At 40.2% G+C, this 27801-nt stretch overlaps 1 protein-coding gene across 3 annotated transcripts in view; it reads left to right on the top strand.

Annotated features, from left to right (window-relative positions):
- SATB1 (SATB homeobox 1) overlaps positions 1 to 27801 on the top strand; it is a 1726940-nt gene that overhangs the window by 322464 nt on the left and 1376675 nt on the right. For 2 of the 3 annotated variants that reach the window (XM_044066968.1, XM_044066966.1), the window contains exon 2: positions 15926 to 16027. The gene's annotated coding sequence lies outside the window, so the exon portion shown is untranslated. Of the gene's footprint in view, positions 1 to 4533; positions 4604 to 15925; positions 16028 to 27801 lie in introns of those variants that run through there. The other variant, XM_044066967.1, reaches the window with a different exon arrangement.

Raw genomic sequence — 27801 nt, 5'->3', positions numbered from 1 at the left:
GCATCAGTGAAGGGAGATCTTTGTGGATTGACATGCCTGAGTGACATATTTGCAGGTGTCCTAAAAGACAACAGAAGTGTAATATACATAAGTATCACATAACTACAAAATAACTGTTTCCAGATAAAACAGAAAAGGTAGCCAGTCAGTATTACCCACTGGAGAAACATAAAACAGTCTAGAGATGTGAAGTACTAACAAAGGCAGGATGCACAACAAGGAGAGTAACAAGAGAAAGATATCATTGTTTGTGATATAACAGTAATTTACCTTTGCTCCCCACCAAAATAACAGTCCAGTCTTGTTTGTGCCATAACAGTAACTCATCCTTGCTCCTTCCCCCACAAAACACCAGGCAAATGACCCATTTTGCTAACAAAACCTCTGTGAAAAGCTAAATGTGCTATCAAAGGACCTCTCCCTGACATATTTGTATATATTGTTCACATAGCATTCCATTTTCATGTATTGTCAATCATGTACCTTGAAATGGCTTGACAAACAGGCACATGCCATCAGTACACTTCTAACTAATGCATACAGATAATAGTGTAAAAGCATTTGCATCACACTATACTGAAATACAATCCAGCATATGCAGCACATAGATGACAAAATGGGAGCATACCTGCTGACGTTCAGAACTCCTCTGTACAGATATATCCTGAAGAAAAAGCATTTACAAACATATACAACTCTCCTCACTGTCAGTTTGGCTAGCTACACATGTGCATTTTTATAATGGTGTAGATTATTAATGGATTGCATCTGTCTTTGTCTGTGTTTCATAAATGCAAATTACAACATAAGCAGCTGAATTGCATGCTAATCAACTAATCCAACATGGTGGAGCTATTCAACAAGCTGTAAAGCATCCATGTAGACTCCATGCTGTTTTTTCCTGTGGATGTTAAAACTTTTGGAGTACAGACACTGACAATCTACACAGACAGAATGTCAGGAGCTGCTGCTGCTTCATTCAATTTGTATGTGCTAGAGGCTGAGGCCAGTGGTGCTGCTACTGCCAATAGGTCTAGGCCGAGAAGGAGAAGAGTTTTCAGGCCATGTTTAACTTCTCACAACCTTCGTGATGTGGAAATTGTATAGCGCTACAGGGTGGACAGGAATACACTACAGGAATTCTGCGACCTCAGCCGCCCTCATCTTAGAGCTAGAGCCAACCGAGGGGAACCCATCTCAGTGGAAACTAAAGTATGTGTAGCCCTTAGAATATTAGCTACAGTCACCTTTTAGAGAACAACAGGGGACATGCTGGGGGTGTCACAGGCATCAGCATCCTGGATCTTCCACTAATTCCTGGATGCTATGCTCCAACATGCCAGTGAGCACAAATGTTTTTCCCATAGTTCTAAGGAGAGGGCCAGAAATATGCAGCAGTTCTACCGGGTTGCACACTACCCTGCAGTACTGGGTATTGTAGGTTGCACTCATTTAGAAATGAAGGCACCACCTTTGGAACAGGGTATGCTCTACATTAACAGACTCTATCAACCACCAAGTTGTATGTAATGCCAAGGAATCATCTTGGACATGTGTGCTGGCAACCCTGGCAGTTACCACGACTCACATGTCTGGTACACCTCTCAGCTGTGCCAGATGCTTGCTAGGGGGAATATCCCACAGGGTCATCTACTGGGGCATGCAGGCTGTGCACTGGAACCATGGCTGATTACACACATCAGAAATGCACACACACACATGGAAGAATGGCATAATGAGGCACAAGCTCATGCCAGAAATATCATAGAGCATGTGTTTGGGCTGATGAAGTCATGGTTCTGGTGCCTAGATATATCTGGGGGAGCCCTACAATACAATCCCGGAACATGTACAGAAATCTGCACAGTATGTGCCATGCTACACAACATAAACCTGAGGAAACAGCTGCATGAGGATCAGCAAGGGGAGGAAGCACACATCACACCACCAATGCCAAGGTCACTACAGCCACAAGCAGATGAGGAGTCAAAGGGGGAACCACCAGCTGCTGTGGGTGTAGGCAGACATGGGTGTGCTCAGTATGCCCTTGCATTTGCTAACAGATAATGCATAGCACACTCACTCACCACCTAGGGGCCTAACTCTTTCCTCCTACTCATATACATATAGTAACATTGATGTCAGACAACTCACACAACCTTTACCTCCCCAAGTATTGGCTGTGCATTGCTTGCATCAGACAGAGTTACCCCTGGACTAACACTGTGGCAACTGCTGCATTTAGTAAGTCCTGAACCTAGAGTGTATTGTTTAGTAATATTATGGCATACACCTTGTATTTCATCACTTGTCACAGTAAGCAAGTAAAAGGTGGGAGATTTGTACCAACATTACAATAACATGACAGTAGAGACTTATTTGACTTATTTGTGTCCATTAGTAAGTATTAGGCCTCAGGCATCAAATATTCACTCAGTCACACCTCTCATAAGTCCTGATGATCACTGCATGCCCTCAGTTTAGCACCATATGATACACATTGCAGTGTCTGACTCCACAGCCCTCACAAGATCAAACAACAGACAGTATGCAAAACAAGAAGAGTAACAAGAGCAATATATACTTGTTTGTTCCATAACAGTAACTCAGCTTTGTTCCCACTCAACAGAACAGTTGTACCCTTGTATGTGCCATAACAGTAACTCACCTTTGCTCAGCCCAATATAACAGTCTATGTTTATATGTGCCATAACAGTAACTCAGTTTTGTACCCCCTTCAACTGAACAGTTGTACCCTTATATGTTCCATAAAAGTAACTCAGCTTTGCTCACCCCAAAAGAACAGTTTATGCTCGTATGTGTAAGTAACAGCAACTCAGCTTTGTTTCTCCCCTCTCAACAGCACAGTTGTACCCTTTTATCTGCCGTAATAGTAACTCACCTTTGCTCTCCCAAAAAGAACAGTCCATTCTTGTTTGTGTCATAACAGTAATTCACCCCCCAAAAAAAAAGAACAGTCCAAAGAATGTGTTTCTCTTGTTACTCTCCTTGCATCCTGCTTATTGTTAGCATTTCACATCTCTAGATTGTTTTATGTTTCTCCAGTGGGTAATACTAACTGATAACCTTTTCTGTTTTATCTGGAAACAATTATTTTGTAGTTATGTGATATTTATGTGTATTATACTTCTGATGTCTTTTAGGACACCTACAAGTATATCACTCAGGCATGTCAATCCACAGAGGCCCCTCTTCACTGATGCTAAAAACAAGTCATAGTTGATGGGTTTTGTGGGTAATATTGACTGGCTACCATTTCTGTTTTATCTGGAAACAATTATTTTGTAGTTATGTGATACTTATGTGTATTACACTTCTGTTGTCTTTTAGGACACCTACAAGTGTATCAATCCACAGAGGCCCCCTTCACTGATGCTGAAAGCAAGTCAGTTGATGGGTTTTGGCAACATGGTGCTTTTCTGATGGAAAGGGAACGGGGAGATGTGGCCCGTAGGGTACGATTATGGCAGCATGTTTGTGATGTCAGTGCCATGGGCGGCCATGGAAGAACATTTGAAAAGATGTGCCACAGGGCCACTGACATGATAACATCTGCAAGGAGGTGAGCAGCTGTAGTGGGCTGTGACCAAATGGTTACCAAGGGAAGGCCTGCTAGGAAACCACCACAAACCCCCAAAGAACTGATCCAGACAGCTCCCAGGTGAGTGCAGTATAGCATGTCCTGGATGTGGGCGCAATACCTTCCGAGGCAGTAAGCACATCCCAAGAGGAGTTTCAGAGCCAGTTCCGATGGTCTGGGATGACAGTGAAGAACTGCCACCTCTACCATGCATGGCTCACACCTGTCCAACAGACCAAGCCATACAGCTAGCACAAGCGTGGCTCTGCTCATGCAGAAACTCACACACCAATTTCACCTGGAGGACCCCTACAGACACGCATACAACAGTTACTCAGTTTGTCTCACTGGCTATTGTCTGCCTTCTTCCCCTTTCTACTCACACACACTCACTGACCTTCTCTGTCAGCCTAGGCTTCTTGTCCTCCACACACACACACACACACACACACACACACAACACCCAGTGCAAGTGATGATAACTGTGCCATATCCCTGTTTTCTATGTTTTGGATTCAGGAATACAAAAGCTGTGTCTGATGCTCAGGATGCTTAGCTAACTTAGTGCTTAGTATATCTGTATTTGTGCTGTTTAACTGGTCATTGTACTTTTGACTTATATTGGCCTTGGAAAGTTAGAGAGTTAATAGCATCAAAATTTCATACCCTATAGTCAATGCTCTTGTAAGGGTGCTGAGGTCAGAAACTGCAATGTATATCATTACTTTCTAACTTCTCTCTTTAATGATCTTCCAGGATAAACATACGGAGCACATCATAAGTCACACCATCATATTCAGATCTTAGGATTATATGACAGCACTGTAGTCAAAGCTCATCAGAATAGAAGTACAATATAATGCTCTCTCTTGCATGTACCCCTACAGCCACATGCAGGCCTGAGACACCCAGACAGCTCCCAGGAGAGTACAGTACAGCATGTCCTAGATGTGGGTGCAACACCTTCCGAGACAACAACCACATCCCAGGAGGAGCTTCCAGGTAAGCTTTGATATCTCAACAATTGAATATTGTTGCATAGTAAAACATGAATAAGTTAATTCTGTATCACAGGTCTTTTTTTTTGGGGGGGGGGGGTGATTGATTATTGCTATTGGAGACACCACAGGGCTTTCTCGGGAATATAACACAGCACCTACAAACCATGCCATGATGTATGTCAACAGATTAAAAGCCATGTCAATGTCATCTATCTGATATAGGATAAGGTGATATCTGCCTGGCCTCCAGGCCAGTGGCTGACCATGCCTTTGTGGAATCATTGCATATGCAAACATCTGATATAGCTTATGACATCAGGAGGGTCCATTGAAAATATGGTAATAACAGTGTCCCACATGCTGTGGTAAAAGACTCTCTCTAATGTTAAGCAAGAGCACACACACACACACACACACACACACACACACACACACACACACACACACACACTCTCTCTCACATAAAATTGACTGCAGGGAGAATAGAACCCCTACCTATCTAAGTACACAGACTACAGAACACAGTACATAATGCCAGCACCATGGCACAAGTCTGACTTTTGCAAGACTTCAGCTGAACTTATAGTACATGACATCAGCAGCCCATGTGTGAGATAATAGGTTGTCAGGCCTGCATAGGTTCAAAGCTTCATAAGTTCATACGAGGCTACTGTCATTATGACCTTAGGTTCATAGCAGGTTACTAAGCTAATGGCCCAATGGCCTTGTTAAGCCTACCCAAGTCATACCATTGTTCCCTTATAGACCAAGATATGTAGTCCATATTTGTGAATCCATGGTCAGTACTGGTTGACCCTGTCTAAGAGTGACTTAAGGTGAAACCCCTGGGGTAAATCAACAATTTCTCATCCAGTTATGCTTAAATAGGGTCATTGAGAAGCTCAGTTTCATGTGAATTGGGAGTTTGTTCCATAGGAGTGGCAATCTCTGGATGACATATCTGTCTCCAGCATGTCCTGTTGATGTCGCAGGCTAGGTTAAGGTCCCTAGAATGAGTGAGTCTTGTCCCAGTGATTTGCGGAGGTGCAGCTTTTCCATTAAGGCAGGGTTCGAGACTGCTCTGTTGGCCAGCCACAAGTCGTCTCTCAGCAGTCTACACGATACAGAGTAAAGTGAGTACAGGCCTTAAGTCTACCCATGTAGGTAATGTGTTAGAAGTCCCTGTATTTTCTTAGTCAGAAACCTCTGAGGTCTGTCTAGCTGCTGCAGGTGTCTGGTGAGGTACATGCAAAAGGGAGCATTGTACTCTATTATTGGTCTGATGAGGGAGAAATACAGTGGAGTTATAACATCCTTAGTCTTGGATGCAGTACCCTCATTTATGAGGTGTGCAGTGTAAAGGGCCTTCAATACCACTATGGACACATGATGATCAAAGGTGAGGTTGGCATCAACCTACATTCCAAAATCTCTCATCACTGGGTTAGAACATGGGGGATTATTAATAGTGTAATTTGCAGGGACGTCTCCTTTGCTGAAAGGGATAATAGTGCATTATTTTGGGTTAACTTTAAGTCTGTGGCTTTGGCAACAATCATTTATGTATGTAAGCACATTTTTTAGTATGTTGACATAATTTAGGGATTCGATAATTACTTCCAGTCTGCAGTCGTCAGTGAACTTGTTGAGCCACGTGCCCTTTTTTTTTGCCTGATTTTCTGAGAAATACATTCCAAACAGTAGGAAGCCCAGCACAGACCCTTATGAGGCACCACTGGCAATAGGTCTGCTGGTAGAGGTGGAGTCCCCATCTATTACTGTATGTGTTCTGTTGGTGACCCAGTTGGCTACCCATCTAGTAACATATGGGTTAATCCCCAGGTGGGTGAGTTTCACAATGATGCCTCAGTGGGGGGATTGTGTCAAAGCCATTGGCCAAGTTGAGATAGGCAGTATGTACTGATTTGCCTTCATCAAGGGCTTTGGTGACACTCTCAAAGAATTCCACTGGGTGTAACAGGCATCATCTGCCCTTGACAAAACCAAACTGGGACAGGTAAAGAGTTTGAAGGAAACCAATGTCCATGTTGATAAGGCCCAAGATGATTCTCTCCATGGCTTTTCAGACAAGGCTGGTCAGGCTTATGGGTGTATAGTTCCCTGGGTCAGATGAGGGACCCCTCTGTCAAAGGATATTACGGTTGCTGTTTTCCTCTATACTGGGATAAAACCAGTACTTAGACTGTGGTTGAAGAGAATACCCAGTAGTTCTGCTAACTCTTTCTTTAGACTGTTTAGTAAGCAGCCTGGGTTGTTATCATTTCCAATAGAGGCTGTGTTTTTAGCATTGACGAGTGCGGTTATGATCTGTTATTTGGAGATAATAGGTAGAGACCTGTTGACAGGTATGCTGTGGAGTATGACAGGTTGAGACAGGGGTGTGAAACTGTTGCTAAACTTGTCTGCTAATAGGTTGGCTATGTCCTCAGGTTCAGTATCAGTGGTACCATCCACTGTAAATTTGGTGGAAAGCTGGGCCTTCCCTTTTACATTACAGACATAGTTAAAGAATGCCTTGAGATTATCCTTAACTATAGATGGTAATTTGGTTTCATAATTAGCCATAGAGGGCTTTACAATATGTCTAATTTGCTTGTTCAAGATATAGTGGGTGTTCTTCTGCTGAGACTGTTCCCTCTTATTACTTGACATCATTTTTTTCTCTTGTTATATAATCTATTCATGCTAGATGTCCACCAGGGCGGCTTGTTTTTTGCTGGCAAGTTTTGAGCCATTCTGGTACAGCTAAGTTTATATACTTGTAAAGGTGTTTATACAGAGCATTACTGTGCACCTCCATATAGGTGACTTTACTGTCAGTGGTGACAGTAGAATTGAAACTATATATGCCATCTCTTAGGAGGCTATAGTTTGCTATACAGAGATTTTTTCCACCTTTTGGATCGTGGGTGGGGGGGGACTGATTTATGGTCAAACCTTGCCAGGGAAGGTCTCACAAATGGGTTGGTGCAGCAATCTCCCATGTCAGTCAGTACTAGGGCAAAGACATTCAAGACCCTTGTATGGGTGCAGAATAACTGTTCCAAAGCATGTTTACAAAGTGCAGGAACCTTAGGGTGAGCGTATTTGAGCTCATATATGTATTCCAATCGATAGAAGCATAAGTTAAATTTACCCATACCTAGGGTTTTTTGCTGTATTATGAGTAACTCAAGTAGGTCCAGGAAGGCACTGTGTGATTTTCATTGTGCACATTGGTGGAACTGTAGCCAGCAATGACATGGATGGGGGTTTTCCTACAGTTAGTTGTATTTGGAGTAACTCTAGGGAGTCATACTGCTTAACCCGTCTTGAGGCATACTTGTCTTTTGTGAAGATAGATACACCCCTACTTTGGTTCTTTCACATTCATTTTGTGGCCTGAATGTGTGGAAGGCATTATAAACTTTCATGGCCAGAGAATTCTCAGTGGCCCAAAACCATGTCTCTGTGACTGCACAAAGATTGACATCTTTCCAAGTAAGAAGTGCCTCCATTAAATGTAGGTTCTGATTTAGACTCCTAGCGTTAAGCAGCATAACTTGAGTTTGTCTGTTGAGGATATTTTACATCAGGAACTTTGCTCTTATGACATTCCCTAAAAAAGTAACTGTGGGGAAGGCAAGTATCTTGGCCAGTAACCAAAAGGCAAGAGGTGACAAATGAAGACTATCCCTGGCAAAGCAGTGTGGTATGTCCACCATATTATCCCAGCCTGACAACTACTGGATCCCCCTGGTGTGACACCAGTAGCTAAGTCAATTGTTGAAGTCAATAATTATTTTGTTTGTGTTGAGGCATCATCCTGGGTGAAGGCAGAATGCTGCTTAGGATAGTGGACATAACTGTCTGGAACACATAATCTGAGAGGTCTGCCATATCTCTTTTCATATAGTCTATTGAGGTATGTCTCAAATAATTTACTCCAACATGGAGTATGACAGAGGTGTAACTGTGGTTGTTGTTGAGAGACTTGAGTGCATGGTGATTTTGTGGATCCTGGCACCTGACCGGCAGCTGACCATGAAATACTCCTTGTACAACATGGTGAGTGGGACATCTGTGTGTCTCACTATGGATTTGCCTATGACCATACCATTGGTTTTTAGGTGTTTTGCCTTAAGGGCTTAATGGGTGAGACGCTGATGTGGTTGTTTTTATACATAGTGATTTCCGTTGGTACGGTCATGTGTGCAGAAGGTTTGCATTTGGGAGGTCTCTGCTCTTTCAGTAAGCTTCCAATGAATACCTCTGTGTATGTGGGTTTATTTGTTGTGTGCTTGTTTTGTTGACAAGTTGAAGTGAGTTTTCTGACAACCTGTTTGAAATCTGGCTTTCTGTTAACTGAGAGAGAGAGCATTTATTTTAGTTTCACTGTATACCTGTATCTCTCACATATTGTATTGGCAAGTTTTAGGAATACATTGTTATCACTATACATGAGGCAATAGAAACCTAGCTGTATAAAAACATAAGTACCCTTATTAAGCATATTTAGATGGCCATTGTTAGCAGAGTAATTTTGTGAGCAGCAATAACTGGGCCTGTCTATGACAGACATATGTGCCACTCCAGAGGCTGTAATAGGCCCCCACTGCATGTGAAGCAGTGCTCCTTAATGACTTTGTTCAGTCACAACCTTGACTCCTGGTTGGGTGATTGTAGAGTCACCTCTGAGCTGGTACCTATGTCCCTCATGGACAGGGCCAGCTGGTGCTGCTCACAAATATGCTCTGCTAAAAACAACTATCCAACTATGCTCAATAAGAGTACTTGTGTTTTTACACAGCTAGACTTCTACACACCCTAGTGCTGTTAGGCTAGTAGCCTCATATGAACCTATGAATCTACGTGCCTATGCAGGCCTCACAACCTGTTGAACCCCATATAGCCTGCTGATGTCATCAACTATAAGTTCACCTGCACTCCTGTGTAAGTCAGACTTGAGCTGTGGTGCTTGCATTAAGTACTGCAGTCAACAGTGTGTGTGTGTGTGTGTGTGTGTGTGTGTGTGTGTGTGTGTGTGTGTGTGTGTGTGTGTGTGTGTGTGTGTGTGTGTGTGTGTGTGTGTGTGTGTGTGTGTGTGTGTGTGTGCGTGTGTGTGTGTGTGTGTGTGTGTGTGTGTGTGTGTGTGTGTGTGTGTGTGTATGTGTGTGTGCGTGTGTGAGCTGCTGCTTGACATTACAGACAGAATTTTACACCAGCATGTAGGACACTGTTATCTAGTCCACAAAAGACACTGCTGATGTCATCAGCTATAAAGTGGTGTCTGACACACTTCAAGTCAGATTTGACCTGTGGCATTTGCACAAAGTACTCTATTCTGTGTAATTAGATAGGTATGTGTTCTATTCTCACTGCAGTCAACTGGGGTTGTGTGTGTTTGCTTGTGCTCTACCTTGACATTACAGAGAGCCTTTTATGCTAGCATGTTGAACACATAGCCTGCTGATGTCATCTACTATAAGTCCACCTGCACTCCTGTATAAATCAGACTTGAGCTGTGGTGCTTATATTAAGTACTGCAGTCAATTTTGTGTGTGTGTGTGTGTGTGTGTGTGTGTGTGTGTGTGTGTGTGTGTGTGTGTGTGTGTGTGTGTGTGTGTGTGTTTGAGCTGCTGCTTGACATTACAGACAGTATTTATTTTACACCAGCATGTAGGACACTGTTATCTAGTCCTCAACAGACACTGACGATGTCATCAGATATAAAGTGGTGTCTGATACACTCCAAGTCAGACTTGAGCTGTGGCACTTGCATAAAGTACTCTATTCTGTGTGCGTAGGTAGGGGTTCTAGTCTCACTGCAGTCAAATGGGGTTGTGTGTGTTTGCTTGAGCCCTTCCTTAACATTACAGAGAGCCTTTTATGCTAGCATGTTGAACACTGTTATTTCCATATTCTCCTCACCAGACATTGCTGATGCCATCAGCTATAAAGTGTTGCCTTACACGCTCCAAGTCAGACTTGAGCTGTGGTGCTTGCCTTCAACACAGAGTTCTGTAGTCTTGTGCTCAATAGACACTGCTGATGTCATCAGCTATGTTACATTTTTGGATATGCAGTACTTTTAACATGGCAGGATCAAAGATTGGCCTGAGGGCAAGGCAGAAGTCACATCATCCTATACATTAACGTTTACACTGACATGGTTTTTAATCTATCCACATACATCATGGTATGGTGTGTAGGCCCTGTGTTATCTTGCTGAGAAAGCCCTGTGGTCTGTTCAGCTGCTACACGTCTCTGGTGAGGTACATGTAAAAAGATCATTATACTCTATTAGTGCTGTAATGAGGTTTGACTACAGTGGTGTCATAGAATCCTAAAATGTCAATATCATGGCATGACTTCTGATGTGCAAAACATAGACTTTCAATAGCAGTGTGGACACTTGGTAGTCAAAGTTCAGATTGCTATCTAAATGTGTTCCCAGTCCTTCCGTCATGGGGTTTCTGCATAGCAGGACTGTTGTGAATGCTGTGATTAATAGAACTCCACTTTTCATGCAGACAACATTACAAACAAACATTTCTGTTTTTATTTGTAGATCATGTGCCTTTGTCATCATTCACTTGTGTGTGTTAGCTATTCCTGTACTATATTATCACTATTGGTGACCTCAATGATTGCACACAATATGCAAGAATCAACAAACTTGGTACACCAAAGGCCATATACTTTACCCTGAACTGTCAAGAAATACAGCTCATACAGTGAAGGGCCAAGCACAGATCCCTAGGGTTTGCCAATGGTGGCAGCTTTACTGGTACAGGTTGATTCACCAAATGTCACATGATGTGTTCTGTCAGTGAGCCAATTGTTTACTCATCACCTGACGTAAGGTGTAATCCCCAGCTTGGGGGTTTTCTCAATGATACTTGAGTGTGTGATTGCATCAAAACCTTAGCCAGATCACAATAGGCAGCATGCACTGTCTTACCATCCTCCAGGTTCCTATCACATGGAGTCAGCATCCTGTGACAACTTCATAGATCACCTGTGGTGTGACCAAACATATAAATCTTGCTGACATGTTGGAATGCAAAGTTCAACACACCCTCCACATGGCCTACATTCCCATACAAGGATGTACATCAACATGCATTCATCTGAGTTGGGAGGACAGCACCTGATGCATGCATGTATAGAAAGACATCCTGACTCTCCTCAACTGTGAGGTAGACCAACATGTCAGCATGGACCCCTTATACATGTATACTAGTAATATTTCAGGTGTATGCAACAGATCTGTGAGAGTTGCTATTACCGCATCAGGTCCGTTACATCTAACAAATATCCTCAAAGAGGTCATCCAGGGCATGCATGATGGCAACAGTATCATCTTGTGGAACTTGAGCAGGTGAATACATTTGATAAAAAGGCACAGTGTGGCATTCAATCAACACTATCGCATGTGGCAACAAACAGCTATATCACCAAATGGTTACACCAGTGTATAACATACGTGGCATCTCACTATGCTGAAATGTGAGACATGACATAGATCTCAGGTCTAAAGATCAGAGGTGTCTGCTAGGACCTTTCCTGCCCCTTAGTTAAGTGACAGACATCACAGATGACATACACATGCTGTGTCCAAACAGCTGCCTGAAGGACTACAGCTTGTGGGCAATCAACTCCAACTGTGATATTAGTATAATACACACAGTATCAACACATACCAGAGACTGCTGCCACAGTAATGACAAAATCTGCATTGAAGAGAGACATTGAGGGATGTGTTGCATCAGGAAACAGACACACTACCCAAGTATAATGTGGACATCACACCCTATAAACACATTAATAGGTATGTGACATGTGTCCTGGGGTAGTGGGTAAGTGATGCGTCCACCAGTATGTGGTCACAGTGCTGACTACTCCCTTGGTTGTACACTGTAGCACATTTTAGAACCACTTCTCTTCAATATATTCATTAATGATATAAGTAAAGCCTCCCAGCAAAGCATATTAATTCAATATGCAGATGATTCAACTATCATCTCATTCCCCAATAATCTCTCCAACCTCCAAAAAAAACCCAAGATGCCTTCTCCTAGAAACCTAGCTAAACACTGCCCGACTCATGCTCAACCTCAAAAAAACTAAACTGTTATTGTTCTTATCAAACCCTCAGCTACCAATTTTAAGATTTTCTCCCTCAACAAAACAGAAATTGAACAGGTACAATAAGCAAAATGTCTAGGAATTACTGTTGATAACAAACTCTCCCTTGAACAACATATACTCAATACAGTAAAGAAAAGCATTTCAAATTGGGCAAATTATACCGTCACAAACTATACCTTGATAAACAAACTAAGATAAAACTATCAAACACTTTCCTTATTCCATCCCTTATGTATGGGAGTCCAATTTTCACCAACCTCCATGCATCCCTCAGTAATAAGCTACAACAATACTACTATAAAAAGCAAAAGTCACCTCTAACCTGTCTAACTGCTCACACCACTGCAGTGCTATCTCAAATCTGTCCTGGTTAGAATTTCACCATTATCTACAATTTACTCAACTTACAAATGCCCATAAACTAATTTGCCAACACACTAGCTGCCCTGCTCTCACATCCATTAATACCACACATACCCCTACTCAAACCCTCCACTCCTCAGAGAGAACCCATCTAAAGGTAGCTAAATCCAATAAGAGAGCAGGACAAGCCCTTTACTCCTGTAATATAGCCAAACTTTGGAATAGCCTCCCCTCATATATCACACTTTCGGACTCTCTAAATTCCTTTAAAACTGCACTAAAAACCTACTTTTTACAAAATCCAAGATGTACATGTGAAATACCATCTAAACCCCCATAGCCGCAAATCTCATTGCACCAACATGTTGCACAGACAATTATTTCAACTATGCACCTGCCTTTTCTATATTTTGACTTGTAATTATTTGCTATAACTGTGAGGCCTTTAACAAAGGCTTGTATATTAACTGTATAAAATTTTGTTGTGCCATATTTTTGTTTTGCTATATTTGTATGTTATATCTGCTTGCTTCTTTTTAACCATGGAGCTTTTCTCCCCAGGCCTCCACTGGAAATGGGCTTTTAAATCCAGTGGAATTTCCCAGTCAACAAATCTCAATAAATAAATAAATACTGGGTATGTGAAGGACATGCACATAAGAGGGCATACTAACATCATGGTTTCCAGCCTTCATCATACCAATAATTGAGTACAATGCACCTTTTTCTATGTACCTCCCTACATATGTTCCAGTGATGTGTAACTGAAGTGTACCACCTTTGTCACAGTCCGCTGTCACACAGCTTATTGTCTATACCTAGGTATTCTTTCTGGGGAATATACATATCTGTCTGATGGTGTGGCAGACGAATCAAGTTGTTACACCAGATGCATGTGTGCAGCCTATTCACCTTATGCACACACTTCATCCATAGGTGTTTAACAACATTAATGGCATGTACATCATTTGTGTCAGTGTGAATTGTGCCATAGATATATGCCATGCACACAAGGCAACTAGCCTGCATTGCCCATACTGTCACATACGGGTATAGCAGTGTCCCTCCTAACACCTCCCGCAGATATTACAGTACCAGGACAGTGTGCATGGTTACTCTCATAAAGTGTGGATGTATCATGCTAGTTGTCCAGTGTGTGTGCAGGCTCATCTGTTATCACTTCACATCACATATGTTATGTCACAGATATGGGATTAGTGGTGGTATCATTCAGATATTGTCCATGATTGTGGTTGGGTCTTGTAATGTTTGCCATGATCCTTTAGCATGCTGGAGACAACTTTGGGAATACACTCATATTTAGGTATATCAGTTTGCACAGCTTCCCAATAGGTACCCTACCTCAGTTGTATGTTAGATCCCTGATAGATGTCTTCTGCATTATTCATGTAAGGATGCTTATCTCACACACACATCCTTCCCATTGTTATGTCACCTTGTGTGACAGTCACAGAAAACACGGTTTCACTATATAGTCCATACTGTATCATATAGTTATGGGCTTAGCGTTGCTGCTACAACCATTATCCATTGACATGCCATCCTCTGCTGTACATTCAGGAGTTTCACCTGTACTCTTTCCCTGTGTTCATTCCTACAATTCATCTGTGTGTCCCTTTTCAATACACATACTTCCCCTGAGTGATCATTTTACATGGCAGTCCCATGTCCTGTTACAGATCATTAACTCACCTTCAGTACAGAATGCCATGAATGTGATATCACAATATTCTGCACTGTCCTGTACTGTGTTTGGACCATATACTTCACATTCATACCTCTCAACTGTCCAGATGTTCCCAGGATGCCCAGATATTTTCTATATCAAATATTACTGGGATGATCTCTGGACTGATGTGACTCAGTATTACAGACATTTGGATGCAAATCTGTCAACTGTCCTGATCTGTGTAGAATGTCCAGTTTTTGTCTCATATCTAGGATGTTTTTCTTATAACATGTTTTCCTGACAAATCATTGGCATGTCATTGCAGAGTGCAGTCAGTAACTGATGACTGACATTTGAGTTTCAAATTTCATGCTCTTCAGAAAATGCATGCTAATGTACAACCTATATATTCTATCAACTTCATAAGTTTGGATGTGGAATTTTACGTTAAGATTTCTGCAGCCGCTGCAACAGACATGAAAGACAAAGCATTTATAAAAGAATTAGACCAATGGATTGAGCAGATGAATGAGTGCAAACAGCTTAACAAAAAACAAGTGAGAACATTGCTTGAGAAGGTAAGGGGAGTGATAGCTTTCTGATGAAGGTTTGTTGTAACTGGGTTAAGGAACAACAAAATATCCTTTGCTCTTTAAAGGATTTAACTAAATTAAAGAAAACTGTGGAATTTCATATGAGAGTCAAGTTTTCATTTCTTAATTTGGTACTAGTTTCTGTGCTTTGGGAATGTATTACATTCACTCTAGAGATCAGAATTGTGGGCAAATGTTTGTGTTAGGTAGGGATTTGATATGGTATCCCCATACTGCGAGATGAGTAATAGTGCAGTAGAAGGACAGTAGTAATACAGGGAACGTACATACAGTTATGTAAGGAATGTTTTTTTTTTTTTTTTTTTTTTTTTTTTTTTATTAATTTACCCGGGTTAATATTGTAAGCACATTTTTCTTATAAACATCTCATTAAAGTCCATTAAGATGTCTTGTGTTGGAAAAGTGAAATGATGTTTGCATATGCATGTGATATTGTGTTTATAGTGTTAATATAGTATTTTTGTGTTTCATATGTATGATTTCATTTTTTTTGTTTTTCAAGAGTCGCATTCCACCTTACCATCTCTTGCAAAACAAGAACATTTGTTGTTGCCGTTTTTTAATACTTAACCATTACATTTCTGATCTACGGAAAACTTGGAAGGTGAGTACATCAAGAATTGTATAATCTCAGATATATGATTGGCAGCTAGGCTTTCTGAGTATGGTGGGATAAAGCTGTTGTGAATGGAGAGTACGTTTTGCCTCGTGTATGTTCGTTGTGTGATTGCATAAAGTTTCTTTACTGTGATTTACTGTTAACACTTGGAGTGGATGTGGAAATAAGCAGGTATCTAAAAAAAGTAAATATGCTGTGATTAAGTGTGGCAATGAAGCAGTATTGTAGTATTTGCCATGATTTTTTTGTCTGTTTTTGCATTATCTCGGGTAAATGTAATGTATTTGGCAGCTTGAAGAGTATGGTGTCTGTTTATTTCAGTGCAGGCATGTTTTCTTTTTTTTTTTTGGAATACCTTGAAATGTTTGTTTTATGTGATCGGTGAGCAGTCACAAGTCTATGGTACAGCCTGTGGTACATTGGGAATGTCCAGTGCTTCCTTGTCCGGGACCACAGGTACCTGTTTTGTGTGCTATATTCCACCATATGCAAGTTCATTCTTTTCATGTAGCTAAGAAAAAAAGGTGTGTGATCACTTTTTTTATCACAATATTATTGCATTCAGGACTGGAGTGCATTTGTGTTAGTGTAAGCAATGTGTGCTTCCACATTCATGCCAAACTACTGAAGACTGGTTGCTGTATTGGCTTTTGCCCTTCTTTATACTTGCCTGCTTTTGGGAGTTATTGGAAGTGCAAGTCTCCTTACCCCTGCACTTGAGAAAGTTGGTTTGTTTTCATTTAATTCTCCTCTACTAAGTTTAATGTTTTTTATTCAAACCATTTGAAACCTTTGGTTTGCAGCTGTCTTTGAAGGGAATGCTATGCAAGTGCTATCTGGGTACATCACAGAACAGTCTGAATGAGATGCATTGCAGAGCAGCAGAGATGTTCAGCAATTTTTTGGGATAAGACTACAAATGTAAATGTTTCTCACTTTAATTAAATGCAAGCAATGCAGTTTGTTTGTGTCACAGCTGTGTGCGAGCCTTGTTATTACAAATTTTAACTAATGATTTATAGCTGTTTTGTAAGATTATATTTGCTTATATGATGAATGGAATAGTTTGAGCTTCACAATCACATTTCAGGCCTTGCATTTGTTTGATTAAACACAAACTTGCAGTGTTAACTTACTGACGTACTCTTGTAATACTGAGAGATGTTACCCCCCCCCACACACACACACACACATATATATATATATATATATATATATATATATATATATATAGATATATATATATATATATATGTATATGCATGCAAGTATATATATATATATATATATATATATATATATATATATATATGTGTGTGTGTGTGTGTGTGTGTGTATAAAAATATATATATATATATATATATATATATATATATATATATATATATATATATATGTGTGTGTGTGTGTGTGTGTGTCATACCTCTCAACCTGGAAACATCAAAAATCTGGACAAGGCCCATGAAAAATAGGTACAAATCTGTATGCTGATTAAAATAAAATTTCATACATATTTATGTCACCCAGCCCACTCCAATGGAATTATGGGATACCAACTTTCAGACGCAAACTGAAGAACAGACAACCAAAATATGGCACCAGAGTCCCCCTGCAGCCATTCCAATGTCCCATTACAATGCACAAACACTAATAGACGTCTGCTAAACAAAGAAAATAGACTTAGCATTAAAAATTATTTGCCCTTGAAACTCACATTCATTGAAACAGCATTGAAACCCACACCACATCCAAAGAAAATGCATCTGGCCACATAACGTACGAATGAGTTCCATGCTGCCATATGAGCTGATTAACTTAAATTTTTCATGATGCATAGGAATGCCTTACTATTATAGTCAGGTTACTGTTTTGTTTAACTTCTGTTACTCCGTACTTTACTGTAATCATAAAATGTACAGACAGGTATAAAATGCACAACTATAACTTCACTAATTTTCATTAAAAAGATTGTCATAAAAAGTGCTCCCTCTACTTTAAGGCTTAAACAAAACTGCATGTCAAACAACTCTAAACTAAGCTCTAAACTTTCTGGAGCTTTTCTCCCTGGGCCTCTGACCCAGTCGGACTTTCCCAATCACCAAATATCAATAAATAAATAAATAAATAACTATTCTGGAAGATGATAAAACAACTGCCTGATAGTATTACTGATTCTTTCCCACTATGGCTGATTACTCTTCCAACACATGCAACTGAAATCTAAATAACCACTCCATTTTTTTAACAACTATAAAAACTACCTCCGATTTTTAGTACACCAGAATACTGATACTTTCCCCTGCCAACCAACTCTCTAACAGTTACTTCCCAAACTCCCACATGGCTTTATCCACTAGAAGACTATGCAGCCAGACTTCACCTTTCTGTTATTTCCACTAAGGATAGTAAATTGTTAACATCAAACCTGAACTTTCAGACTCAAGCTTTACAAAACTTCATCCAAGGTTTCTCAATTAAGAACAAAAAAACATTGATGAATCTCTTATTTTGTGATTTGTAATGCTCTGTGGATGACTATACAATTATGCACATTTAAAACTTTACAATAATTCTTCATTTTAAATTCTTCAGTGTGGTTTGCAGGGTAGTTGCTACATGTTGTATGAAGTTTTTTTATTAAACTTTTAATATTATCACTATGGTTTTCCTAGATACAACAAATCACAGTATGCAGATACTGTTTTTTCCCAGTAAATTAATGTTCCTGTTCCTATTTTCCCTTTCTGTATAGTTCTCTTTCGTCATGCCTCTCAACTATCCAGATTTTTCAGAATATCCAGTTTTGCCTCACATTTTGGTCTCTTCCTCATAAACTTCGTATTTTTTACCAGATCATTGATGACTGAAGTCACTAGCTACTGACAGACATTTGAGTTTCAGATTTCATATCCTTCAGAAAATGCACATAAATGACAAATACATTAATCAACTTTCTAAGTTTGTAACAGCAAAACTCAAAATCTGTCTCTGACTTTCTGGCCTTTGTCTCCCCATTATTTTTGGATTTGTACAGATGTCTTGCAGTAGATTGAGAGTTATGTTTTTCTTGTATACTTACATTCATTTCTCCATATAATACTTACATTTTTATTTCTAGAAAATGTATTTTATTTTCTCTGTTATTCTGGAAATTCTAATGTTTTTGATTACCAATGCTCAAAGCTGATCCTGCACTAACAAAGCCCTACCCTGTTCTGGTTAGCCCCACACAGTTACCCCTACAGTCCAGTCATGCTTAGATGCTGTCAGTCATTCTATGGGGTGCATTATGTTGAGATGAGGGGGCAGCTCAAAGATGCATCAGAGGTCAAGAAGCAAAATTAGCCTGTGTACGGGATATAGTACTTGATCAGGGAGGTAGTATTCTGGGCTACGGGCAAAGATGTTAGGAAGCAACAGAATTGGCAAAAGAAAACCCGACCAATGTGGCTATAGAAGGATGTGAGGCTGATAATTAAAACACAAGACAGGGTTATAAGTTTGTTGAAACAGAGAGATAATCTGCAGGTTGTTAAAATAGCTGTTTTAGCCTTCTGAAAAGGTGGTTTATAGATGTTTCTATGATCTACACTAGCGCATTATTTGTTGAGATAGTACCCATGATCTCACTCGCCATCTAATATACTATGTCTGTCCACCATACCTCTTCCAGCAGTCCCCGCTAGCTGTCCGCAAAAGCAGCTCTGCAGACTTCTCTCCAGGCTATACCTCTTCCAGCAGTCCCATTCGGCACTCTATCCGTGAAAGCAGCTCTGCAGACTTCTCTTCAGGGCAGGCTATACTATCCACCATACTGTTTCCTTCCAGCTTCTTGCTTGCTAGTACCAGCCGGAAATGTGTGCACTTGAGCCCTTGAGCTCAATTCCGACAGGCTGACAGAGCTGACGTCATTGTGCACGCGATGATGTCAGCTCAAAAGTGGGGAAAAAAATTAAAAAAAATAAGCTGTGAAAAATTCGGAAATGAATGGGTGCCACTCAGGAATCATGGCACCCCATTATTTGGACCCCAAAACTCAGTAAAAACCAAGTAATTCGGTACGGTTGGGAGGTATGGTGTGTGTGTGTGTGTGTGTGTGTGTGTGTGTGTGTGTGTGTGTGTGTGTGTGTGTGTGTGTGTGTGTGTGTGCGTATAATATGGTGTGGGTGTGCCAATGTGAGGTTGGCATAATGGTTAAGGTGTTTACCTTACAGACACAAGGTGCAGGGTTTGATTCTCACATGGGCAGTTGGCTAGGCTTAAAGTGGCCCACAAGGGCAGTTAGTCTAGTGCTAATCTATGAACCTATGTCCATATTTCTGGCCCTTTGCCCCCCATTTTTATTTATTTAACTGATTTAAGTATAAAAGAAACTCTTGTAGCCGCTGCTCTGAGCCATACCACAACAAAAAAATATCATCCACAAAACGTTTATACCATTTGATGTTAACCTGGTATTCATTATTGGAAAGTACATGTTTAGCTTCCCAATTAGTTAGGGATAGGTTGGCGTAGCTATTAGCACAAGCTGTGCCCATAGCTACGCCAACTTTTTGTGCATAGTAAACATCATTAAAAATAAACACATTGTTTTCTGGGATGATTTCCAAAAGTGTGCAAATAAGTGTCACCTTAGTATCAGGGGTGTTTCTCTCACACAGTAATTCTCTGACATTTTCATTTCCCCATTCATTGGGTATAACAGTGAACAATGATTCAATATCCAGAGTTACAAATAAACATTGTCCTAAGATAATTTCATTTTGTTTAGCTAGCTCATTTAAAAAACTCTTGGTATCCTTTAAAACAGTGCTAAAATTAGCCAAGGCAGCATGCAAAGTCTTTTCTACAAAAATAGAAAGTGGCTCAGTTACCCAACCTCGGCCTGAAACTATAGGGCGCATAGATGGAGTTAAGGGATTCTTATGCATTTTGGGTAGATCATATATCAAAGGGACTGTTGGATATTCTACCTTGAAATACTCTAACAGTTGCTCAGATATCATGGCTGTTATTAATAAATCAAAGATCAAAAACTGTACTTTTTCTATGACACTACTAAGTTCACAGAATGTCCAGATTCTTGTCTCATATTTTTGGTGTGTTCCTCATAACAGCTGTGGTTTTCTGGCAAATCACTGGGATGATCTGAGGATTGAAGCCACTAAATAATGACATACATTTGAGTTTCAGACATCAAATCCTTCAGAAAATGTATGTTAAAACAAATCCTGTTACTCTAGTAACTTTCTCAGTTTATAAAAGCAATATTTAAAATATATCCTTATTTTTGTGCCTTTGTCCCCCCATTTTGTAAGGCTTTGTCCAGATTTCTTGCATTAAGAGGTTGAGTGGTATGATTCATACCCTTCAGAAAATGCATGCAAATGCAAAACTTGACATTATATCAACTTCAAAGATTCAAAGAAATTGTATTGTCATTTATGAAACACAAATGCTACCTAAATGAAATTTCGAGTGTCGGCTCTTTTACAGGAGAAAAAAAAACACAAAAAGACAGACATGATAGGTATTAAAGAATAAATAATAACTATAGTACAAATGTATATATCTAAGTAGCTGATGCATATGCATGTACACGATTTATATAAGCTGAACAACACTTACTACTAAATGATTAACACAGAAAAGAAAAGTCCACTATACACAGAGATGGGATTGGGTGATATTGCACTAAAGGAAGTGATTGTAATTGCACTTGAATGAGAATATATTAATTTTACTATGCAATAAATAAATAAACAAATAAATAAATAGAATTACTGTATGGAAAAAGGGAAAGAATGGGAACATAACAATCTATGATAGTTTTGATACATTCTGATTTACATTTGCATTAATGAGTCTTATTACAGTTGGATAAAAACTGTTCATGAATCTGGAGGTCCTGAAGCGGTAACCTTGTGCCAGATGCACATTTAGTGAACCAACAATAAGCTGGATGAGAAGGGTCACTCAGTATTTTGCAGGACCTCTTTTTACATCTCACTTCATAGGGCTCCTGTAAGTTAGGAAGACTAGTGCCCCCAATCTTTTCTGCTGTTCTTATTATTCTTTGCAGCTTCTTCCTTTCGGCCATTGTGCTGTTACCAAACCAGTTGCTTATGATAGTGCTCTCAATGGCTCCTCTGTAGAAGGTATTTAGAGCATTCATAGAGAGCTTTAGTTTTCTAAGCCTTATTAGGAAGTGTAGTCACTGGTGGGCTTTTTTAATTAGTTGGCCTGTGTTTGTGTTCCAAGAAAGATCCTCTGATATATGTACCCCCAGGAACTTTGTAGTTTGGACTCTCTCCACTTCTTTACCATTGATCTTGAGGGGAAGGTACATGAGAGAGCTCTTTCTGAAATCAAGAATGATTTCTTTTGTTTTATTGATGTTCAGGTCCAAATTGTTGTTATTGCACCATTCAATCAGGGAGTTGACCTCATTCCTATACCCACTCTCGTCATCAACACTTATGAGTCCCACCATTGTGGTGTCATCTGTGAATTTGATGATTTGGTTGTTGTTAGCTTTCACAGAGCAGTCATGGGTAAGGACTGTGAACAGGAGAGGACTCAGCACACAACCCTGGGCTACTCTGGTGTTGATTATAATACTCCCTGAAGTGTTACCAGCACAGGTCCTTTGTGGTCTTCCAGTCAAGAATTTGAGGATCCAGTTACACAGCCCTTTATGACAAGGTTGATTAGCTTTTCTGTAAGTTGCATTGGAATTACTGTATTGAATGCTGAGCTGAAATCTATGAACAACAGCCTGGCAGAGTTGTTTTTTCTCTTCAAGATGCTCCAATGTGAGGTGAAGTGCCACAGAAATGGCATCAGCAGTTGATCTCTTTGCCCGGTAGGCAAACTGCAATGGGTCAAAGGATTGGGGTAGTACTGTAGTCAAATGCCTTTTAACCAGTCTTTCTAAGCATTTCATTACATTTGATATAAGGGCCACAGGCCTGTAATCATTTAGGCAGGTGGGGTTGGCTTTTTTGGGTAGAGGGGTTATGTTGGTAACTTTGAAACATGCTAGTACTTTTTTCCTGGATAAGTGAGGTATTGAAGATGTCCATCAGGACAATGCTGAGTTGGCCTGCACAACCTTTTAATACTTTCCCAAGAATGTTAGGGCCAGCAGCCTTCCTGGGGTTCACTTCCTCAGCTGGATCCTGACATCCACAGCACTGAAGTTAAGTACTGCCTCTTTTTGGTCATTGAGAGAGTTTACATCCTCCTGGTTGTTTTTCTCTTCAAACCTGCCATAAAATGTGTTTAGACTGCCCAGAAATTCAGTACTATCATCTCACTGAGCTGATTTAGTCTTGTAGTCAGTTAGCTGTTGAATATCGTGCCACAAGCTTCTTGAGTCTTTCGCATCCTCGAAGCATCCTTGCATCCTCTTTCTATACTCCCTCTTGGCCTCCTTGATACCCTTTTTTAGATTAGCCCTTGCCACACTTAGACGCTTCTTATCCTTTGCCCCTGAAAGCAGTGTTTCTTGCCCTCAGCAACTTGCACACCTGTCTGTTTAGCCATGGTTTTTGGTTGGCTCTTACTTTAATATTTTTGATGATTGATTTGAATATGTAAGCCATAGTTGTCTCAGTATATTCATCTGTGTTCATCAGATTGTTCACTGTGGCTGCCTCCTGAAGACATCCCAGTTTGTGATATCAAAGCAGTCCCTGATACTTTCCATGGCTCCTTAATGTGAGACCCTGATTTGTTTCACAGTGGGCTTATCTCTGATCAAGAGAGAATTGGAAGCTGGCATTAGTTTTATGGAGATGTGATCAGGGCCATCCAGGTTTGGTTGTTGAACAGCTCTGTATGCCCCTTTTATGTTAGTGTAAGCCCTGTCCACAGTATTTGCTCCATTTGTGGGAAAATCCACAATTTGGTAGTAATTGGGTAGCACCTCCCTGAGATCTGCTTTGCTTGAAGTCACCAGCTATCATAAGTCCACAGTCAGAATTCTTGCATTGCAGCTCACATATAGTATTATGCAGTATATTCAGTGCTTCACTGGTGTTAGCACTCTGTGGTATATGTACAGCTGCTACATAGACACCATTTAGTTCTCTGGGCACATTTATTTTTATTTTATTTATTTTACATTTGTTGACCGGGATAGTCCAACTGGGTATATGTCCATTTTCAGCAGAAGCCCGGGGAGAAAAGCTCCAAGATAATAATGCATATTGAACATTTAGTAAATGCTAGTTTCAAGCAGATTACAGTCATAAGCAATACCAGCATTTAGCACATGTAGTATTAACATTATAAAACACTTTACAAAACATAACATTATTTTCAAAGTTGTATACATAACATTACATTCGGGTTTAAGACACATTGAGCAGCAGTTATACACATAAAAAGGTCTGCATTTCAGTATCAGAAATTCCACATTTACAGAGCGAAATTTTTTCACAGTGTTACAGTTTTTGCACCAGCTATCATTCACAAAAATGCACACTCCACCACCCTTAGCTTTTGCACACAGGGCTAGGTTCCTGTCAGCTCTGAACAAAGTGAAACCATCCAGGCTTACAGCACTGTCACTAATCCTGTTATTTCACTAAGTCTCTGTAAAGATTAACAACATGAATTTCTTACCTTGTTTGTGGTGTTGAGCTCTAGCCTGAGAAAGTCCATCTTGTTGCCTAATGAGCATCATTTGCTAACAGAATTGAGGGAAGTACAGGCCTATGAGGGTTTATTTTCAGTCTGCAGCAATTCCAGCTCTGCAGCCTCTTTTCCTGATTCTGTTACATCTCTTCTTTTTAGGTCACATCCTGATTGTTCCATAACCTTCCATTTTCTGATTTAGGTGCTTTGAAGTTTGTTTGTTTAAGATGCTGAGTTCCAGCAGTTCTGTGAGTGTTGTAGGCTCCAAATGCTCCATAGTATGCAGGGAATCCAGCCAGAAAGATGGCACAATCAAATACTTGATTTCCAAATGTTTCTTTCTGCTGTAAGTTACTGTGACATTTAAATGACTGGAAAATTATTTTCTCTTTTTTTGCCAGAAAAATAAGACAGGTTAAGCATTCCTGTATCATGAGCTAACAGAGCCATAGCCTGCTTGGACAATGCCATTTTTTTTCTTTCTAAGTTTGTAAGAGCAATATTTAATACGTGATGTCGTTTGTCCCCACATTATTTATGGGTTTTGTCCATATTTCTTGCTGTAAGAGTTTGAGAAGTTTTTGCATAGTCTTGGTGATCATTGTGGCATTCCGTGCAAATCTGCAGACCGTATGTACTCTCCTTTACATGGAATTGATATCCATGTTCGCTTACAAGGTTCCGAGGCCAGCAATACTGTTGTGAGCCATGAAACTTAGCTTAGGTGTGCTGTGCCTTATTAATATGCATTGCATGCTGCCATTCACTAAGCACTGTTACGGTAGCATGTAATCTCCGTGTAGGCTCTGCTCAAAGCCTACACAGAGTTTACTGAATCCGCATGATATTCAATTTATTATTCATGTAATACCCACAAAAGTTTAACTGATTTATAGACTCCCAAATACAGTTAGGTTATCAGCTGTTTATTCTTACATACTGATTATTTATCTTCCAGATAAGTATTCTACAAGGAGAGATGTAATCATTAGGTAAAATCATTAACTTTTTATATTACGGCTTTAAAAACATAAATATTTAAAACATTCTCTAAATATTTCCAGTTAATATTTAATTTAAAGATACTTAAATTTAAAGTCCTTCTTCCAGGACTGTCCACTGGTGCTCTTTTGAGGAGGTTTGCATGGCTGCATTCTCAGAACCATCCTGATGATGTTAAAATGAGATTGTAAATTCTCCCTTAGGCAGAGATTTACTGTTTGACCCCGCTACTGTAGTTATGGTCAACAAGTGTGTTAAAAGGGGCAAGCTGTTCCAGGGAATCTCTCAAGATTAGTCAGCCCTCCTTTTCAAATTTTCAATATCCTCATTCAATTTTGGCACAAAAAAAAAAAAAAACAGAATAAACAGTCTCAACAAAACATAGGTAAAAAGACATTTAAGAAGAAATGGTAAGGGGTTCCAAAAAGAAGTCTCCAACCTCCCAAAGGTAAAGACAGTTCAATAAGTCTGAATGACTGTTCAACAGAACTTGTGACCCTCTTCCCACCCTGGCTTCTTTTTTCCTTCCAGAAAGTCTGAATCTCCATTTTCCCTTTGGCAACAGATAGTTTCAGACAAGTGGGTTCTGAAAATCACTCCTCAAGGTTAAAGATGGCAGTGGAAGGAAATTCTTCCTTTCCAGTGGGTTATTCCTCATCCTCCAGATCAGACTGTTTTTTTTTTCCACCAGTTTTTCATCATATGCTTTCCCAAAGAGTGAAAGAAGCAGTTCCGTCTTCCCAGATGGGGAGTGGTTTTTATTCAAGGATGTTCCTAGTGCCAAAGAAATAAAATTTGAGACCAGTTCTGGATCTTTCTTTCCTAAACTTCTTTGTGATGGGGATGGTATAATGGTTAAGGCGTTTGCCTTAGAGACACAAGGTACAGAGTTTGATTCTCACAGGGGGTAATTGGCTAAGCTTAAAATGGCCCACAAAGGCAGTTAGCCTAGTACCAACCTATGATAGCACCCAAATTCAAAATTATGTCACTTCACAACCTGTTACCTCTTCTTCCGCTTTCAGGTTTCCTGGCAACAATAGACTTAAAATATGCTTCTTATCACACCCTTATTCATCCAGACTTCAGATGTTTCTTAAGGTTTTGGCTGTCTGGATTATATTATCAGTTTTCTGCCTTACCCTTTGGACTATCCACTGCACCAAGAATGTTCACAGAGTGTCAAGCCCCCATTTTTAGCTCATTGCAGACTAAAGGGTATTGGCTTTTCCCCATATTTAAATGACTTGCTTTTTCAGAGTATCAGGAATCCTTCTCTTACACAAGATGGATTCTAGGAGAACATTCAAAAGTCTTTCTTGACTCCTTCACACAGGATTGTGTTCATGGGATTTCAGCTAGACACCACAGTTTAAAGAGCTTTTCTTCCACAGGAAAAAAAAAGATTTTTATCTAGAGCTGTTTCTAAGGTTTTCCACTCAGACTTCGGTCACTGTGAGGGAATGCCTCAGGATTGTGGGACTGTTGGCATCTATGGTTCTCATGATACCTCTAGAAAGACTCCACACATGAAAAAAATACAGTGGCATGTGAAATCTCTTTGTTCCCAGCTTCAACATCCCTTACCTTTTCAAATCCCAATTCCGGGGTTTGTCAGAATGGAAATATTTTGGTAGAGACAACAGAGATCCTTAAAACCAGGTCTCCCCTTTTCCCTCCCTGCTCAAAAGCAGTCAGCCACCACAGCTGTTTCAGAGTTTGCTTGGGGAGTATTTACAGGAGGGATAAAAGTGCAGGGAGTGTGGTACACCAAGGACTGATGCAAACACATAAAAATCAAGGATATGCTTGCCCTGATCGAAGTAATCAACTCTCTGAACATCTTTGGTCCCTGGAACCTGTTCAAGTGGTTACAGCCAATACCACTGCCATGTGGTACATCAACATGCAAGGGGGAACCAGGACATAGCTTTGCTGACTATCATTGTTAGCTTGGTATATAGCTTCACAGCACGATCTCACTCTATAGGCATCCTACATTCTGTCAGAATAAAACTGTGACAGATAAGCTGTGTAGGACAAGGGCAGACCCTCACAAGTGAAAAATAGATGGGGGGGTGTCTTCCAAAAGTTTTGCCTCCTCTCTCTTAACA

Source organism: Protopterus annectens, chromosome 3.part1, assembly GCF_019279795.1.
Source record: "Protopterus annectens isolate FY-2018-M chromosome 3.part1, PAN1.0, whole genome shotgun sequence".
Lineage (NCBI taxonomy): Eukaryota > Metazoa > Chordata > Ceratodontiformes > Protopteridae > Protopterus > Protopterus annectens.
The sequence above is the reverse complement of the archived record's forward strand: the minus strand, read 5'-3'. Positions and strand labels throughout refer to the sequence as shown.